General features: G+C 46.7%; 1 non-coding gene across 1 annotated transcript; it reads left to right on the top strand.

Annotated features, from left to right (window-relative positions):
* The first annotated feature begins 11,540 nt into the window (after positions 1-11,540).
* Positions 11,541-11,613, top strand: TRNAK-UUU. Its single transcript has one exon. It is a non-coding gene; the product is annotated as a tRNA-Lys (tRNA).
* The last annotated feature ends 8,679 nt before the right edge of the window (positions 11,614-20,292 follow it).

Consider the following 20,292-nt stretch of genomic DNA (forward strand, 5'->3'; position numbering starts at 1 on the left):
AAAAACCTGGTCGGACAATGTGTCGAACACATAGAGGGCAAGGTGCACTCCGAGAGTTATCGGTCATACCACGGTGGCATCCCGGCCGGTGACGATGTCCGCGACGGCGAGCACGGATGAGAGGATTGTTGTGCCGGTGTTGGCGACGCTGAGGGCTCAGATCAGCGGGGGATCAAGGGTGGCGGCAGAGCTAGGAGACAGCCGGCATGAAGGAGGGAGAGGAGCAAGTGGAATCAGGTAGGTTGGGGGCGTGCAATTTGGGGTGAGGTCGGGCTGTCTGGTCCAACATGGCGGATGTGGCCGATCACGCCTGGGCCTCCCATATCCGGCCCAATTTTGAGATGGATACGAAGGGCGTCGGTCAACCCGGCCGATGTTTAGAGCCAGTATGAGGAGCCCGCCTGGGTCGGTTTTTTTTCTTTGATGGGTCAGTGACTGTGCCGTCCGCCCAGCATTTGAGGGGGGTTTAAGGCTCCCGGCTGTAGATGCTCTTACAAGTGTAAAATAAATAACATTCTTCCAAGTGGGACCTAAGGTGGGAAGAAAGGGTGGCTAGCGTTGACCAGAGCATGAGTCACCTCAAGTAGATCGTACTGAACAATGTGACAACTATATTTTACATTTTTTTACTTTCCTAGTTTAACTGGAAGATTTCTTTTCTCTTCAACCATGTGTCCCATAAATCTTTTCATAAAAATATACATGGAGGAGGACACACAATTCGTCAGGACTAAGGAAATTGATCATGAAGAAAGCCGCTCTCCCTAGCGCTCCGCTCTGTGCCGGCGGCCACTCCGGCGCCGGCAGCCACCCAAAGAGCCGCCTTCCACTCCGGCGGCGGCGCCCACCTCTCCGCGGGGCCATGGCCTCTAGGGTCTCCCTCTCTGGTTCGTTCTCGTCGGAATCTGACGCTCCCATGTCTCCTTCGCCCCGTGTGGAGCCTCGTTCCTCTCCTCCCCCCGCGCCGTTGCGGCCGCAGCTTCGCTCCGCCATCATCGTCCCCCATATCCTGGGCACCCCTTTTGGGCCGGTGGTGCAAGGCGGCGCGGCGGGACCCTCTCGCGCTCCGGCAACGCGTCCGGCACATGGTGGATGGCAAACCAAGATGCCTCGGCGTCCGCGCGTGCCGCAGACTCGCACCCAGCGCCCGCCGTGCTGGCGGCGGGAGGGACGGAGGCACGTCCTGACGGCGGCTCGCCCTCCTCCCTCCTCCAGGCTCCCGGTGGAGTTGTACAGCTGCTGCTACAACTGTGGCAGTGATGGGCAGATCTCAAGGGAGTGCACGAACCCCACGCTCTGCGTTCGTTGCCATGGGCCTGGCCACACCTCGCGGGGCTACACTCGTCCGCGCAGCCGTCTCCGGTGGAGCAGCAACCACGCCTGCCGCCTGCTCTGCGGCTTCAGGTTGCGGATGGCCCGCGCCAGGCATCGCCGACTTCGCCCCCGCGCTCGCTGTCGCCGTCCCCGCGCTCGCGTTCGCCTGTGGTCCTGCCGCCCCCGCCGCCGGGAGCGGTGCTTTGTGGAGCCAGGTGGTGCAGGATCCGCCCGCGGCATGGCCACCGTCGGTGAGGAGGTCTGCAGGTCCGGCGTTCTCGGTGCCTTTTGACTAGCTGGAGGGCCAGCACTCTCGGCCGGAGTTCTGCTGTGATGAGGAGGTGGAGGTGTGCTTCCTGGAAGCTGCGGAGGATACGCGGTCGCTCGAGGCCGAGCTGGCGCGGGGTGTGCTGGTCACCGTCGTCGGCACCAGGCCGGTGGTGGATGTGGACGCGGCGGCGGCCGTGTTGCATGCCGCGTTCGGCGTTGGACCGGCGGAGATGTCCATTCGGCGCTTCTTCCCTGAGGATTTCCTCATGCTCTGCCATGACGGTGCTCTTCGGGAGCGCATGGTGCGCGCCGGGCACGTGGAGGTGCCCTGGTTCGAGCTCTCTCTGCGCCCATGGATTCGGCAAGCCCAGGCGACGGCGGCGTCCTTGCCGTACCTTGTCCCGATCTCGCTCCGGGGTGTGCCGGCGCATGCCTGGTGCCGGCGGACTGCCAGTGTGATCCTGCGTGGTTTGGGCTACGTCGTCGTGGTAGACAAGGATACTGCAAGCAGGATGGACATGGCGGATTTCAGGGTTTGGTTGCGCACGAACCGGCCCAGGCGGATTCCCACTCAGCATCTCCTCTACATCGATGAGCCAAGGCGCATGCTTTGGTTGGAGGCGGATGGACGACGGTCGGCGGCCGGACGTTGCTCAAGCACGTTCTGGTACCCCATCGAGATCCGGGTGCTGATGGGCGTGATGGTGGATGATGGCGGGACGGCGCCCCCGCCGCCGCCGCCTCCTTCCCCACCCACACGATGGCCGTGGGCGGGGGTCCTCTAGTGGAAGAGGCGGGGGAGGCCATTCTCGCCACGTCGGTGGTGGCTCGGTGCATACGGCGGAGTCCTCGACGGCGGCACCACCGTCGGCGGGCGCGCGCGCGTGTGTTCAAACTGCGCTCGATTCGATGGACCCAGCGGTGAACAACAGCTGTGGGCTGGCGTCAGGGGTTCCTTGGTGGGTCCGGTGGAACACCCTTTGGGCGAGGATAGGCCTGGGGCCGCCAGCTGGTCAGGTCCGCAGGTGGCATCCTGTGTGGCCCCAGCCGAGGCGCAGCAGACCGTTGGTTCCCCTCCCTCGGTGCAATTGGCCAGATGGCGACGAAGCGTGGGGATGGGACAGAGTGCTTTGCAGGATGCTGGGCCCGGCACGTCGGGGCTACTTCCCTCTGCTGGGCAGAGTTTGGTGGACTCGGTCCGAATTGGTGGATTGCAAATCCCACTGCAGGACCGGATCATGGAGGAGCAGGATATGGTTGGGGTTTGTGCAGCTGTGCAGCTGCTGTCGTTCTCCTGCACGGTTTCAGATGGAATAGGACAAGTAGAAGCATGGGAGACTTTTCAGATTAGCTGTCAGGTGGGGAGGGCAGCCCAATGCATGCCACCAGGCCATGCATGCCTATGGGGACTGCCCAGTTGGCACCGCTGGAGGACGAGGATGGCCAAGCCCGGGTTCCCATGCCATGCATGCCTAGGATCGGGGAACAGGTGGCCCCGCAGGATGCTGGCCATGTGCTAGCACCGGATCCGAGGCCATGCACGCCAGCGGCCATGCAGATCGCCCCCGGGGGGGGGGGGGATTTTGCCGCTTTTTGCGCTGATATGCATGTGCCTGTTTCTCCCATGCTGCCGAGGCTTTCTGGCCGTGCTGTTGCCAACCCAGGACGCCAGATCAGGAAGAAGCAAAGGCTCGAGATAACTCCAAGGCGTAGCGCTAGAATTGCCAAGTGGGCGGCGACCAAACAACAGCAAGTTCTCATCCGGAAATTATGCTTGGCACATGAAGGCGAAGTTATATCTGAGGAGGCACTACGGATGTATGTGGACCTGTTCGCATGACCACTCTCGGATGCGCACATTGCGGCTATTCTAGCCTTGTTTGGCTAGGAGTCGCCCCCGATGCCGTTGGTGGACAGCCCCATTGGGGTCTAGCTGCGTGGTCAGCTGTGTGGTTTGTGCGGGCATGCCAAATGAATGTGCACCCGTTGAAAGTCTTAGTGTGGAATGTTCGTGGGCTGAACGCTCAAGCTAGGAGGAACATGATGTACCAGGTGGTGGCAACGGCCGATTCAGCAATCATTTGCCTTCAGGAAACTAAGCTTCAAGTTGTATCGGTGAATGATGTGAGGCAATGCCTCGGAAGCAAATATGAAAACTTTTCCTACTTGCCGGCGGTGGGTACTCGTGGCGGGATTCTAGTAGCTTGGGATGACTCTATCACACATATATCCAACTCACATTACACTAATCATACGCTGACCATGTTGGTTAAGTGCCCGGATGACGAACAGGCATGGTGGCTCGCAAGTGTCTATGGGCCGCAAGATGAGGTAGACAAAATCAAGTTCATGCAAGAGTTGGTGGATATCCGGGATCTGCACGCAGGGCCGTGGTTGGTAGCTGGGGCTTTCAATCTCTTGGCTAGGCAAGAGGTCAATAGTAATGAGCTGGTTAACCGAAGGATGTTGGGGAGATTTAGAGCAAAATTAAACAGATTGGAACTCAAGGAACTATACCTTAATGGGAGGCGCTATACCTGGTCAAATGAGAGGCGGAATGCCACGCTGGAGAAAATTGATCATGTATTTGTCTCCAATGAGTGGGATGAGGCATTTCCGTCCTGCTTCCTGTCCGCTCTAGGGACGGCGATTTCGGACCACTGCCCTCTTATCTTGGATATGAATGTGGAGGTTAGTATGAGGAAAAGATTCAGGTTCGAGGCGTTTTGGGTCGAGGCTCAAGGTTTTCTGGACATGGTGCAAGGGGCCTGGGACTCGACGCCTGAGATGTCCAATGTGTACATCACGCTGTAATAATAAATTGCGAGCTACGGCTATAAACCTTCAATGGTGGAGCACTCGCTGGATTGGCAATGTGAAACTTCAAATTTCCATTGCTCTGGAGGTCATAAAGCAACTGGACGTCGCGATGGATAATAGGCCACTATCGGACGCGGAAAGAGGCTTGAGGAGCTGCTTAAAGAAGAAGCTGCTAGGGCTGGCCTCTCTTGGGAGAAGCATAGCAAGACAGAGATCGCGCTTGTTGCAGTTGCGTGAAGGAGATGGCAGTACAAGGCATTTTCATCAACAGGCGAGTCATCGGCAGCGCAAGAATGTCCTACGCTCGGTCAAGCACAACGGATGCATATATTCTGGACAGGATGAGGTGGCTTCCGCAGTGGATGCATATTACGGCGCGACATTTGGTTCTGCGGAGTCCCGGAGCTGCACTATAAATCTCGATGAGTTGGACTTGCCGCGGCTAGATCTATCGCAGCTAGAGGAGCCATTCATGTACGAAGAGGTGGAAGGTGTCATCAAGGGAATGCCCCTAGACAAGGCACCCGGGGCGGATGGATTTACGGGCCGCTTTTATGCCGCATGCTAGCATATTATAAAAGATGATATCATGAAGGCATTCGCTTGCTTTTACAATGGGGACGTTTGAGGTTTGGCCGTGATCAACAAATCCCTCGTCACTTTGCTGCCCAAGAAGGACGGTGCCCTAGATGTGGCGGACTTTAGGTCGATCAGTCTCGTGCATGGAGTTATTAAGATCTTTAAGAAGGTCCTGGCATGCAGACTAGTGTGGAAACTTCCTATGCTTGTGGGGAACCATCAGAGTGCTTTCGTGAAGGGCATATCCTTACATGACAACTTCATGTTGGTCCAAAGTACAGCTCGAAGGCTGAATGCCTTGCGCAACCCCGCCATATTACTCAAGCTAGACATTTCGAAAGCTTTTGACTCCGTTCAATGGCCGTTCCTGATTGAGGTGATGCAACAACTTGGGTTCGGTCCTAGGTGGAGATCATGGATTTGTGGTATTCTTGCAACTTGTACCACAAAAATCATGGTGAATGGGGACCCCGGAGACACTATATACAACTGTAAGGGGCTCAGGCAGGGTGATCCGATATCACCGATGCTCTTTATTCTCACTATGGAGCCATTGCAAAGGCTGTTTTAGCGAGCAACACAAAGATGGCTCTTGGAGCCGTTGGCTTCTCGAGGGATGAGGTAAAGGCTGTCCATATTCGCGGATGACGTGGTGGTTTTCATCAAACCCAAGCCAGGCGAGCTTGAAGCTGCAAAGTGTATCTTTGAGGTTTTTGGGGAGGCATCTGGTTTGCAGATGAATATGGCGAAATCAGCGGCCCTCCCAACAAGGTGCTCGGATCAAGAAATTAACATGACCAGCAGCGTGCTAGGATGCCCGAGAGGATCCTTCCCTATAAAATACCTGGGCCTCCCGTTGGCACTACGGAAGCAAACTCCAGCGCAGTTGCAATACTTGGTGGATCAAATGGTGAACTGCCTCCCTAAGTGGAAGGCGGCTTTGATGCCTAAGAGTGGACGGTTGACCTTGGTCCAATTGGTGCTATGTGCAATGCCCATTCATGCCATGATGGCCTTGGATCTCCCAATGAAGACTATAGCTGCGATGAACAAAGTGTGTAGAGGTTTCCTCTGGTGCAAGCGAGCTAATGCGAATGGTGGTAACTGCGCTGTCGCCTGGGACTCAGTTTGTGCTCCAAAATGGGCTAGAGGACTGGGCATACCGAACCTCAAATGGATGAATGTGGCCATGCAAGCTAGGTGGCCATGGCTGCAACGGGTGGACTTGAGTAGACCTTGGAGTGAATTCACAATTAAGGTTCCAACGGAGGCACTTTGTTTGTTCCAGGCTGCCACCAAGTGTGAGGCGCATTGTGGGCAAAACACCCTCTTTTGGGAGGATCGTTGGATTAATGGGATGAGGGTGCAGGAGATTGCACCAACTATATATGGCATGATCCCCCGACGTGTCAGACTTACGAAGCATGTGGCACCGGCCATTGAAGATGGTTCGTGGGCTATGGATGTCGGCCCAGAGCTGGAAGAGCAAGCCTTGAGGGAATTTCTAACCCTATGGTTGTGTGTGCACACGTGGGAGCCGGAGGTGGATGTGCCGGACAAGGTAGCATGGTCCTGGGAGACGAACGGTCGCTACTCGGTGAGGTCGGCATATGCGGCAAAGTTTTGGGGCCGAGAAGTAGCACCCATGCCGGAGCTTACTTGGACATCCCGGCCCCCCTCTAATTGCAAGTTCTTCACTTGGCTAGCACTACGAGATCGGTGTTGGACCTCGGATAGACTAGCACGGAGAGGGTTGCCGCACCAGGACGCATGCCCTCTTTGCGACCAGGAGGAGGAAACGATCAATCATGTGCTGCTAACATGTGTGTTCTCTCGAGCCATTTAGGCTGTAATTTGTGAGGCATTAGGCAAGTTGGACTGGACACCAACGGCCCAAGACACGCTGGATGCTTGGCTGCGGGACAAGCAAGTTCCGAACAATCTACGGCGCAAGGATCTCCATACTATCTTCCTCACTATTTGGGAGTTGTGGAAGCATCGCAATGCTATTGTGTTCAAAGGGGCATCCCCCTCGATGGATGCGCTTATAGCTAGGATCAAGTCCGAAGGGAAGATATGGTGGCTAGCCGGCAAGTTTAAAGGGGATGTTGAACCCTTCTTTGGTAGCTTAGATAGGTGGGCGCATAGGGAAGGATAATTGTAACGGAAATCTTGTAAAGCATGGTGGAGGCAATCTTTGCCTTTCTTCTTTAATATATAATATGAACGCTCGTGCATATTCGAGAGAGAAAATATACACGGAATATGCATCCCACATACGTCATAAAATTGACATTTCGACAAGTGTAATGTGGACCGCATTACCAGGCGGACACTATATCTGAGGTCCCTCTCAAGAGAATAATCCGTTTGTTGGGGCACAGAGGACCAAGTTTTTTTTGAGACAATTAGAAGCTTTTAATAAACCATCACAGCGTTTACAGGGACAAACTAAAGTTCACCAGGGTTGCCCAGCCAGACATGGCGGCCGATCCCCAGTTTCAAAACATGCTTCATTAGATTGTGAGCCTCGAAATTCGAGCTCCTAAACTCATGCACAAAATTGCATAACTGAAAACTACGAGAGTATTCTATGATCTCATGTATAATAGCCCTATAGCTCGGACTATTCTTCTGCTTGATATCCTCCACAATACCTTTGCAGTCAGTTGCGATGTGTCTCGCCTGTAGATGGAGGTCCTCTGCTAGTGCCATTGATTCCCGGACTACCAACGCCTGAAGAGTAGTTGGATCAGATATACCATTGAACACAATCGCTGACGCTCCAAGATAAAGACCCTCCCCATTCCTGCAAACTGCAGCAACCGCACCAAATCTCGATCTCCTCATAGTGGTCGCATCAACATTCACTTTCATCATGCCTAAAAGGGGTTGCATCCAATGTGTTGGCCTCACCGGTACTGAATGCGTTGTTGTACTCTCTGGTTTCTTCACGATTTGGATGTCGTTCGGAATGGAGTTGACAAAACAATGGGTAGAGAAGGGACTCTGAAAAATGTCCTCATAAACAGCCTTTCTTCTTGCTGCCCAAATTGCCCATAGGGTGGTCGTCAGACGAACAAAGATATCATTTGTCAAGGCTCTCTTCATAGCAAAGAGCCAGTCCGTTACGTTATCGGTGTCGAAACGACTCATCTGATCCAAGATCGCCTCATCCGCTAGCGCCCATACACTGCAGGCCGTCGAGCAGTTCAACAAGGCATGTCTCCACGGATCCCTAGCGCCACATAATGCACATGCCAATGAAGTTGAGATGTTTCTATGCTCTAGTACATATGCTGTTGGAATTGAATTCCGTGCAAGACACCAGAGAAACAACTTAATTTTTGCAGGTACTTCAGTTTTCCATAAATCAGTCCATTCCGTATTTGCATTATCCGCTGCTGAAGTTCCGTCTTGTTCCTCAATCCAATTCTCTCTCGTGATCTTGGTTCGCATGATAAGTCTGTGTGCAGATTTGACAGAGAAATAACCTTTCTTCTCTCCGCTCCAGGCCCAAAAATCATCTAGATTCCGTGTACACAAAGGAATAGCTAAGACCGCTTCAGCATCAATGGGCAAGAAAACTGATCGGACAAGCTGCTCATTCCAGCTCGCTATTGATGTCTACTACACAACCTTCTTCTTGTAGACGTTGTTGGGCCTCCAAGTGCAGAGGTTTGTAGGACAGTAGCAAATTTCCCTCAAGTGGATGACCTAAGGTTTATCAATCCGTAGGAGGCGTAGGATAAAGATGGTCACTCTCAAGCAACCCTGCAACCAAATAACAAAGAGTCTCTTGTGTCCCTAACACACCCAATACAATGGTAAATTTTATAGGTGCACTAGTTCGACGAAGAGATGGTGATACAAGTGCAATATGGATGGTAGATAAAGGTTTTTGTAATCTAAAAATATAAAAACAGCAAGGTAACTAATGATAAAAGTGAGCGTAAACGGTATTACAATGCTAGGAAACAAGGCCTAGTGTTCATACTTTCACTGGTGCAAGTCCTCTCAACAATAATAACATAATTGGATCACATAACTATCCCTCAACATGCAACAAAGAGTCACTCCAAAGTCACTAATAGCGGAGAACGAACAAAGAGATCATGGTAGGGTACGAAACCACCTCAAAGTTATTCTTTCCAATCAATCCGTTGGACTATTCCTATAGGTGTCACAAACAGCCCTAGAGTTCGTACTAGAATAACACCTTAAGACACAAATCAACCAAAACCCTATTGTCACCTAGATACTCCAATGTCACCTCAAGTATCCGTGAGTATGATTATGCGATATGCGTCACACAATCTCAGATTCATCTATTCAACCAACACATAGAACCTCAAAGAGTGCCCCAAAGTTTCTACTGGATAATCACAACGAAAACGTGTGCCAACCCCTATGCATAGGTTCATGGGTGGAACTCGCAAGTTGATCACCAAACATACATCAAGTGAATCACGTGATATCCCATTGTCACCACAGATACGCATGGCAAGACATACATCAAGTGTTCTCAAATCTTTGAAGACTCAATCCGATAAGATAACTTCAAAGGGAAAACTCAATCCATTACAAGATGGTAGAGGGGGGAAGAAACATCATAGGATCCAAATATAATAGCAAAGCTCGCGATACATCAAGATCGTATCACCTCAAGAACACGAGAGAGAGAGAGAGAGATCAAACACATAGCTACTGGTACATACCCTCAGCCCCGAGGGAGAACTACTCCCTCCTCGTCATGGAGAGCACTGGGATGATAAAGATGGCCACCGGAGAGGGATTCCCCCTCCGGCAGGGTGCCGAAACGGGTCTAGATTGGCTTTCGGTGGCTACGGAGGCTTCTGGCAGTGGAACTCCCGATCTGTTGTGCTCCCGGATGTTTTTAGGGTATATGGAGATATATAGGAGGAAGAACTGCGTCAGGGGGGCCACGAGGGGCCCACGAGGGTGGAGGGTGCGCCTAGGGGGTGGGCGCGCCCCCCTACCTCGTGGCCTCCTCGAAGCTTCCCTTACGTGGACTCCAAGTCTCTCGGGTTGCTTTCCTTCCAAAAATAAGTTCCGTGAAGTTTTAGGTCAATTGGACTCCGTTTGGTTTTCCTTTTCTACGATATTCTAAAACAAGGTAAAAACAGAAACTGGCACTGGGCTCTGGGTTAATAGGTTAGTCCCAAAAATAATATAAAAGTGCATAATAAAGCCCATAAACATCCAAAATAGATAATATAATAGCATGGAACAATCAAAAATTATAGATACGTTGGAGACGTATCAGCATCCCCAAGCTTAGTTCCTGCTCGTCCTCGAGTAGGTAAATGATAAAAATGGAATTTTTGATGTGGAATGCTACCTAACATATTTCTCTATGTAATTCTTCTTTATTGTGGCAAGAATATTCAGATCCATAAGATTCAAGACAAAAGTTTAATATTGACATAAAAAATAATAATACTTCAAGCATACTAACCAAGTAATCATGTCTTCTCAAAATAACATGGCCAAAGAAAGCTATCCCTACAAAATCATATAGTCTGGCTATGCTCTATCTTCACCACACAAAATATTTAAATCATGCACAACCCTGATGACAAGCCAAGCAATTGATTCATACTTTTGACATTCTCAAACTTTTTCAATCTTCACGCAATACATGAGCGTGAGCCATGGATATAACACTGTATGTGGAATAGAATGGTGGTTGTGGAGAAGACAAAAAGGAGGCAGAAGATAGTCTCACATCAACTAGGCGTATCAACGGGCTATGGAGATGCCCATCAATAGATATCAATGTGAATGAGTAGGGATTGGCATGCAACGGATGCACTAGAGCTATAAGTATATGAAAGCTCGACAAAAGAAACTAGTGGGTGTGCATCCAACTCGCTTGCTTACGAAGACCTAGGGCATTTTGAGGAAGCCCATCATTGGAATATACAAGCCAAGTTCTATAATGAAAGATTACCACTAGTATATGAAAGTGACAACATATGAGACTCTCTATCATGAAGATCATGGTGCTACTTTGAAGCACAAGTGTGGTAAAAGGATAGTAGCATTGCCCCTTCTCTCTTTTTCTCTCATTTTTTTATTTATTTGGGCCTTTCTCTTTTTTTATGGCCTCTTTTTTTTCTTTTTTTTATTTGGGCTTCTTTGGCCTCTTTTATTTATTTATTTTCGTCCGGAGTCTCATCCCGACTTATGGGGGAATCATAGTCTCCATCATCCTTTCCTCAGTGGGACAATGCTCTAATAATGATGATCATCACACTTTTATTTACTTACAACTCAAGAATTACAACTCGATACTTAGAACAAGATATGACTCTGTTTTGGTAGCAGGAGAAGTAGTTTGTTCAGCCCGGACTTCAAAGTAGTCTCCCCCGTTGACCTTCTTTTCTTAGATAGAATCCTCAATGAGTGGAAAGGACTCCCAAACTTTCTCCACAGTACTATACCATACAGAGCCGCGCCCTTGTGATATGATAAGAAGAAAAGGGGCCAGGCCGCCCTCTTTTCTTTTCTGCACCAAGCCTTCTTGTAAAATCGGGTGTATAGCTCAGTTGGTAGAGCATTGGGCTTTTAACCTAATGGTCGCAGGTTCAAGTCCTGCTATACCCAAAACAAAAAAAACCACTCTTGTATTCATAAGGATGCATAGTAGCCTTCAAAGAGATATGAATGCCTCCGGCGGTGTACCGGGATGTGCAATGATGCATGAGTGACATGTATGAAAGAATTATGAACGGTGGCTTTGCCACAAATACAATGTCAACTACATGATCATGCAAAGCAATATGACAATGATGGAGCGTGTCATAATAAACGGAACGGTAGAAAGTTGCAGGGCAATATATCTCAGAATGGCTATGGAAATGCCATAATAGGTAGGTATGATGGTTGTTTTGAGGAAGGTATATGGTGGGTTTATGGTACCGGCGAAAGTTGCGCGGTACTAGAGTGGCTAGCAATGGTGGAAGGGTGAGAGTGCGTATAATACATGGACTCAACATTAGTCATAAAGAACTCACATACTTATTGTAAAAATCTATTAGTTATCGAAACAAAGTACTATGCGCATGCTCCTAGGGGGGTAGATTGGTAGGAAAAGACCATCGCTCGTCCCCGACCGCCACTCATAAAGAAGACAATCAATAAATAAATCATGCCCCGACTTCATCACATAACGGTTCACCATACGTGCATGCTACGGGAATCACAAAATTCAACACAAGTATTTCTCAAATTCACAACTACTCAACTAGCATGACTCTAATATCACCATCTTCATATCTCAAAACAATCATCAAGTATCAAACTTCTCATAGTAGTCAAGTATTCAATGCACTCTATATGAAAGTTTTTATTATATCCCTCTTGGATGCCCATCATATTTAGGACTAATTTCGTAACCAAAGCAAATTACCATGTTGTTCTAAATATTCTCAAAATAATATAAGTGAAGCATGAGAGTTCATCTATTTCTTCAAAATAAAACCACCACCGTGCTCTAAAAGATATAAGTGAAGCACTAGAGCAACAACAAACTACTCCGAAGGATATAAGTGAAGATCAATGAGTAGTCGAATAATTATGCAACTATGTGAAGACTCTCTAACATTTAATAATTTTAGATCTCGATACTTTATTCAAACAGCAAGCAAAACAAAATAAAATGATATCTAAGAATAGCAAACATCATGTGAAGAAGCAAAAACTTAGGATCAACCGAAACTAACCGATAGTTGTTGAAGAAGAAATGTGGGATGCCAACCGGGGCATCCCCAAGCTTAGACGCTTGAGACTTCTTGAAATATTATCTTGGGATGCCTTGGGCATCCCCAAGCTTGAGTTTTTGTCTCCTTAATTCCTCTCATATCACGGTCTCCCTAAATCTCAAAAACTTTATCCACACAAAACTCAACAAGGACTCGTGAGATAAGTTAGTATAAATCATTGCCAAAACCTTATCATACTCTACTGTAGCAAATCACTAAAATTATTATTCAACATTGCATACTAAATTCCTCTGCATATTTAATAGTCATATCCTTGAATAGGATCATTAAAGAAGCAAACATATGCAAACAATGCAAACATAACAGCAATCTGCCAAAACAGGACAGTCTGTAAAGAATGCAGCAACATCCATACTTCCCTAACACCAAAAATTATGAAAAAAAATTCCCACTGTATTAAATTTATCAGAGCTTAATATGCAAAAGGTTTCAACATTTTATCACATTCTGACTTTTCTAGGAAATTGTTGCAACAGCGGTAAACTTTCTGTTTTCAAACAACAACATGTGGACTTCTAAAATAGGCATAGTAAAGGCTATCAATGCCACTTTTATTGAAATAAAAGATGGGAAACATTGTTCTAAATAACAGAAAGCAAACCTTAACAAAATAAATTGACGCTCCAAGCAAAACACATATCATGTGGCGAATAAAAATATAGCTCCAAGTAAAGTTACTGATGAACGAAGACGAAAAAGGGGATGCCTTCCCGGGCATCCCCAAGCTTAGGCTCTTGGTTGTCCTTGAATATTACCTTGGTGTTCCTTGGGAATCCCCAAGCTTAGGCTCTTGCCACTCCTTATTCCATAGTCCATCGAATATTTACCCAAAACTTGAAAACTTCACAACACAAAACTTAACAGAAAACTCGTAAGCTCCGTTAGTATAAGAAAATAAATCACCACTTAGGTACTGTTATGAACTCATTCTTTATTTATATTGGTGTTAAACCTACTGTATTCCAACTTCTATATGGTTTATAAACTCTTTTACTAGCCATAGATTCATCAAAATAAGCAAACAACACATAGAAAACAGAATCTGTTAAAAATAGAATAGTCTGTAGTAATCTGTATCAAACGTATACTTCTGGAACTCATAAAATTCTCAAATAAATTTCTGGATCTGAGTAATTTGTCTATTAATTATATGCACAAATAATTAACTAAATAGCACTTTCCAAATAAAAATGGCAGCAATTCTTGTAAGCGCTAAAGTTTCTGTTTTTTTACAGCATGATCGCAAAGACTTTCCCCAAGTCTTCCCAAAGGTTCTACTTGGCACAAACACTAATTAAAATAATAAAAACACATCTAAACAGAGTCTAGATGAATTATTTATTAATAAACAGGAACAAAAAGCAAGGAACAAAAATAAAATCGGGTTGCCTCCCAACAAGCGCTATCGTTTAACGCCCCTAGCTAGGCATGATGATTTCAACGATGCTCACATAGAAGATAAGAATTGTAACATAAAGAGAGAATCATGAAGAATATGACTAGCACATTTAAGTCTAACCCACTTCCTATGCATAGGGATTTTGTGAGCAAACAACTTGTGGGAATAAGAATCAACTTGCATAGGAATGTAAAACAAGCATAACTTCAAAATTTTAAGCACATAGAGAGGAAACTTGATATTATTGCAATTCCTACAAGCATATATTCCTCCCTCATAATAATTTTCAGTAGCATCATGAATGAATTCAACAATATAACCAGCACCTAAAGCATTCTTTTCATGAACTACAAGCATAGAAATTTTACTACTCTCCACGTAAGTAAAATTCTTCTCACGAATAATAGTGGGGGCAAACTCAACAAAATAATTATCATGTGATTGAAAATTAAGATCAAAATGACAAGTTTCATGGTTATCCTTATTATTTAAAGCATATGTGTCATCACAATAATCATCATAGATAGGAGGCATGCTTTCATCATAGTAAATTTGCTCATCAAAGCTTGGGGGACAAAAAATATCATCTTCATCAAACATAGCTTCCCCAAGCTTGTGGCTTTGCATATCATTAGCATCATGGATATTCAAGGAATTCATACTAACAACATTGCAATCATGGTCATCATTCAAATATTTCGTGCCAAACATTTTAATGCATTCTTCTTCTAACACTTTGGCACAATTTTCCTTTCCATCATACTCACGAAAGATATTAAAAAGATGAAGCGTATGAGGAAAACTTAATTCCATTTTTTTGTAATTTTCTTTTATAAACTAAACTAGTGATAAAACAAGAAACTAAAAGACTCGATTGCAAGATATAAAGATATACCTTCAAGCACAAACCTCCCCGGCAACGGCGCCAGAAAAGAGCTTGATGTCTACTACACAACCTTCTTCTTGTAGACGTTGTTGGGCCTCCAAGTGCAGAGGTTTGTAGGACAGTAGAAAATTTCCCTCAAGTGGGTGACCTAAGGTTTATCAATCCGTAGGAGGTGTAGGATGAAGATGGTCTGTCTCAAGCAACCCTGCAACCAAATAACAAAGAGTCTCTTGTGTCCCCAACACGCAATACAATGGTAAATTGTATAGGTGCACTAGTTTGGTGAAGAGATGGTGATACAAGTGCAATATGGATGGTAGATAAAGGTTTTGTAATCTAAAAATATAAAAACAGCAAGGTAACTAATGATAAAAGTGAGCGTAAACGGTATTGCAATGCTAGGAAACAAGGCCTAGGGTTCATACTTTCACTAGTGCAAGTCCTCTCAACAATAATAACATAATTGGATCACATAACTATCCCTCAACATGCAACAAAGAGTCACTCCAAAGTCACTAATAGCGGAGAACGAACAAAGAGATCATGGTAGGGTACGAAACCACCTCAAAGTTATTCTTTCCAATCAATCCGTTGGGATATTCCTATAGGTGTCACAAACAGCCCTAGAGTTCGTACTAGAATAACACCTTAAGACACAAATCAACCAAAACCCTAATGTCACCTAGATACTCCAATCTCACCTCAAGTATCCGTCGGTATGATTATACGATATGCGTCACACAATCTCAGATTCATCTATTCAGCCAATACATAGAACCTCAAAGAGTTCCCCAAAGTTTCTACCGGAGAATCACGACGAAAACGTGTGCCAACCCCTATGCATAGGTTCATGGGCGGAACCCGCAAGTTGATCACCAAAACATACATCAAGTGAATCACGTGATATCCCATTGTCACCACAGATACGCACGGCAAGACATATATCAAGTGTTCTCAAATCTTTAAAGACTCAATCCGATAAGATAACTTCAAAGGGAAAACTCAATCCATTAAAAGAGAGTAGAGGGGGGAAGAAACATCATAGGATCCAAATATAATAGCAAAGCTTGCGATACATCAGGATCGTATCACCTCAAGAACGCGCGCGAGAGAGAGATCAAACACATAGCTACTGGTACATACCCTCAGCCCCGAGGGAGAACTACTCCCTCCTCATCATGGAGAGCACCGGGATGATGAAGATGGCCACCGGAGAGGGATTCCCCCCTCCGGCAGGGTGCCGGAACGGGTCTAGATTGGCTTTCGATGGCTACAGAGGCTTCTGGCGGCGGAACTCACGATCTATTGTGCTCCAGGATGTTTTTAGGGTATATGGAGATATATAGGAGGAAGAAGTGCGTCAGGGGGGCCACGAGGGGCCCGCGAGGGTGGAGGGCGCGCCCAGGGGGGTGGGCGCGCCCCCCTACCTCTTGGCCTCCTCGAAGCTTCCCTTATGTGGACTCCAAGTCTTCCGGGTTGCTTTCCTTCCAAAAATAAGTTCCGTGAAGTTTCAGGTCAATTGGACTCTGTTTGGTTTTCCTTTTTTGCGATATTCTAAAACAAGGTAAAAACTGAAACTGGCACTGGGCTCTGGGTTAACAGGTTAGTCCCAAAAATAATATAAAAGTGCATAATAAAGCCCATAAACATCCAAAATAGATAATATAATAGCATAGAACAATCAAAAATTATAGATACGTTGGAGACGTATCAGCTATCACTGTATTCAACAATTCTGAGACCATCTGTGGTGGGTTTGGAATAAGCGGTGCTATAGGTCTCATCATCCCCGGTCGAGGCAACCAGATTTGTGTCCATATTTCAGTCGTTTGCCCATTACCAATCCTCTGGATTAGACCTTGCCTAAGCATATCTATTCCATCTAGGATTGCTCTCCAAATCTGCGAGGGTCTGTTGCCAAGCTCTGCCTCCATTAGAGAAGTATGAGGAAAGTGAGTTGTCTTCAAAATTCGTGGACTGAGTGACGAAGGGTCATACAATACCCTCCATGCTTGTCTTGCCAATAAAGCAAGGTTAAAAACCTCCATGTCCCGAAAGCCAAGGCCTCCAAGATGTTTTGGCTGTGTCATAATGTCCCATGCCACCCATGCTAGTTTACATTTCCCCACTTTACTTCCCCACCAGAATTGCCGAATTATGGAGGAGATATTCGCACATAGGCCTCTGGGCAATCTGAAGCAGGCCATAGAATGGACTCGCAGTGCCTGTGCCACTGCTTTAATTAGAACCTCCTTTCCCCCTGCCGATAAGAGCTTCTCCATCCAGCCCTTCACCTTTTCCGACACTCCATCTCTAAGATATCTAAACGTGCTCACCTTGGACTGCCCCACGTCCTTTTGGATGCCCAAATAGCGCTCAATCAGTGACTCATTTTGGACGTTTAAAATTGCTTTGATACTATCTCTCAACTATTGCTGGCATCCTTTGCTAAAAAATATAGACGATTTGTCATAGTTGATTTGATGTCCCGATGAATTACAGTATACCTCTAGAAGGTTTGAAACCTCTACTGCCCCCTCTGTACTATCCTTGAATAAAACAGGCTGTCATCCGCAAAGAGGAGGTGGTTGACAGCCGGAGCTGTGTTTGCCACCTTAATCCCCTCAAGCGCAGACGACTGTGAACTGGTTTTTAGTAGGCACGAAAGGCCCTCTACTACAATCAAGAAAAGGTAGGGGGAGATCGGATCTCCCTGTCTGATACCTCATGATGGTTTAAAAGATTCAAGCTTCTCTCTGTTGAACATAACTGAAAAGGATACCGAGTTGATAGTGCTCATAATGATATGTACCCATTGTTGTGGAACGTAGAATGCAATTTCAAAAAAATTCCTACGATCACGCAGGATCTATCTATAAGATGCATAGAAACAAGAGGGGAGAGTGTGTCCACGTACCCTCGTAGACCGAAAGCGGAAGCGTTTAGCAACGCGGTTGATGTAGTCAAACGTCTTCGCGATCCAACCGATCCTAGCACCGAACGTATGGCACCTCCGTGTTCAGCAGACGTTCGGCACGATGACGTGCCTCGAGCTCTTGATCTAGTTGAGGATGAGGGAGAGTTCCGCAAGCACGATGGCGTGTTGATAGTGATGATGAAGTTACCGGCGCAGGGCTTCGCCTAAGCACTACGATGATATGACCGAGGTGTGTAACTATGGAGGGGGTCACCGCACACGGCTAAGAGAAGACTTGGTGTGTCTTTGGGGTGCCCCCTCCCATGTATATAAAGGACGGGGGAAGAGAAGGCCAGCCCAAGGGGGCGCGCCAAAGGGGGAAGTCCTACTTGGACTCCCGGTCCAAGTAGGATCCCCCCCCTTTCCTGTTCCAACAAGGAGAAGGGGGGAAGGAGGAAGAGGGGATAAGGAAAGAGGGGGGCGCCGCCCCCTCCTAGTCCAATTCGGACCAGAAATGGGGGGGCACACCTTGAGGCCCTTCTCTCCTTTCCACTAAAGCCCATTAAGGCCGACTACTTCCCCGGGGGGTTCCGATAACCTCCCGGTACTCCGAAAAATACCTGAAACACTTCGAAACCATTCTGGTGTTCGAATATAACCTTCCAATATATCGATCTTTACCTCTCGACCATTTTGAGACTCCTCGTCATGTCCGTGATCTCATCCGGGACTCCGAACAAACTTCGGTCACCAAATCATATAACTCATAATACAAATTGTCATCAAACGTTAAGCGTGCGGACCCTACGGGTTTGAGAACTATGTAGACATGACCAAGACATATCTCCGGTCAATAACCAACAGCGGAACCTGGATGCTCATATTGGCTCCTACATATTCTACGAAGATCTTTATGGGTCAAAACGCATAACAACATATGTTATTCCCTTTGTCATCGGTATGTTACTTGCCCGAGATTTGATCGTCGGTATCATCATACCTAGTTCAATCTCGTTACCGGCATGTCTCTTTACTTGTCCCGTAATGCATCATCTCATAACTAACTCATTAGTCCAATTACTTGCAAGGCTCATAGTGATGTGTATTACCGAGAGGGCCCAGAGATACCTCTCTGATACTCGGAGTGAGAAATCCTAATCTTGATATATGCCAACTCAACAACCACCATTCGAGACACTTGTAGAGCATCTTTATGATCACCCAGTTACTTGTGACGTTTTATAGCACACAGGTGTTTCTCCGGTATTCGGGAGTTGCATAATCTCATAGTCAGATGAACATGTATAAGTCATGAATAAAGCAATAGCAATAAAACTAAATGATCATTATGCTAAGCTAACAGATGGGTCTTGTCCATCACATCATTCTCCTAATGATGTGATCCCGTTCATCAAATGACAACACATGTCTATGGTCAGGAAACTTAACCATCTTTTATTAACGAGCTAGTCAAATAGAGGCATACTAGGGACACTCTGTTTTGTCTATGTATCCACACATGTATCAAGTTTCTGGTTAATACAATTCTAGCATGAATAATAAACAATTATCATGATATAAGGAAATATAAATAACAACTTTATTATTGCCTTTAGGGCATATTTCCTTCACCCATTGTTGTGCAAAGCCCAATTTGATCATGATAGCCTCGAGGTAGGACCACTCCAGTCTGTCATATGCCTTCATCATGTCCAACTTCAGCGCACAGTGACTATTTGTTCTGGCTTTTCTTCTCTTCATAAAATGCAAGCACTCATAAGCGCAAATAATATTGCTAGTTATCATCCGACTTGGGACGAACGTAGATTGCTCCTCTGATAATATCTCTGGCAGGATAACTTTCAACCTGTTTGCAACAACTTTGGAAGCAATTTTGTATATGACAATACATAAGCTAATAGGGCAAAATTGTGTTAAGAGCGTTGGATTCATCACCATGGGATAAGAACCAGCACCATGTAATTAACACACTCTGCACTCTCCTCCCCTTAAATGATCCGCGGTACTGCCGTGGTCACCTCATCTCCACAAATTTCCCAATGTCCCTGGTAAAAGTGTGCTGGGAAACCATCTGGGCCTGCTGCCTTGGTCGGTACCATATGAAAGAGCGTCGTCTTAACCTCCTCTTTAGTGTATGGTGCCATCAGCATCTCATTCATATTTTGTGTCACCTTCGTGGGTACATGTTGGAGGAGCTGTTCCACGTTTGTTACACCCTCAGTGGTATATAGGCTTTTGTAAAAATCCGTTACCAAATCCCTTAGTTCAGCCGGATCCT

The sequence above is a fragment of the Triticum dicoccoides genome, chromosome 7A (assembly GCF_002162155.2).
Source record: "Triticum dicoccoides isolate Atlit2015 ecotype Zavitan chromosome 7A, WEW_v2.0, whole genome shotgun sequence".
Classification (NCBI taxonomy): Eukaryota; Viridiplantae; Streptophyta; class Magnoliopsida; order Poales; family Poaceae; genus Triticum; species Triticum dicoccoides.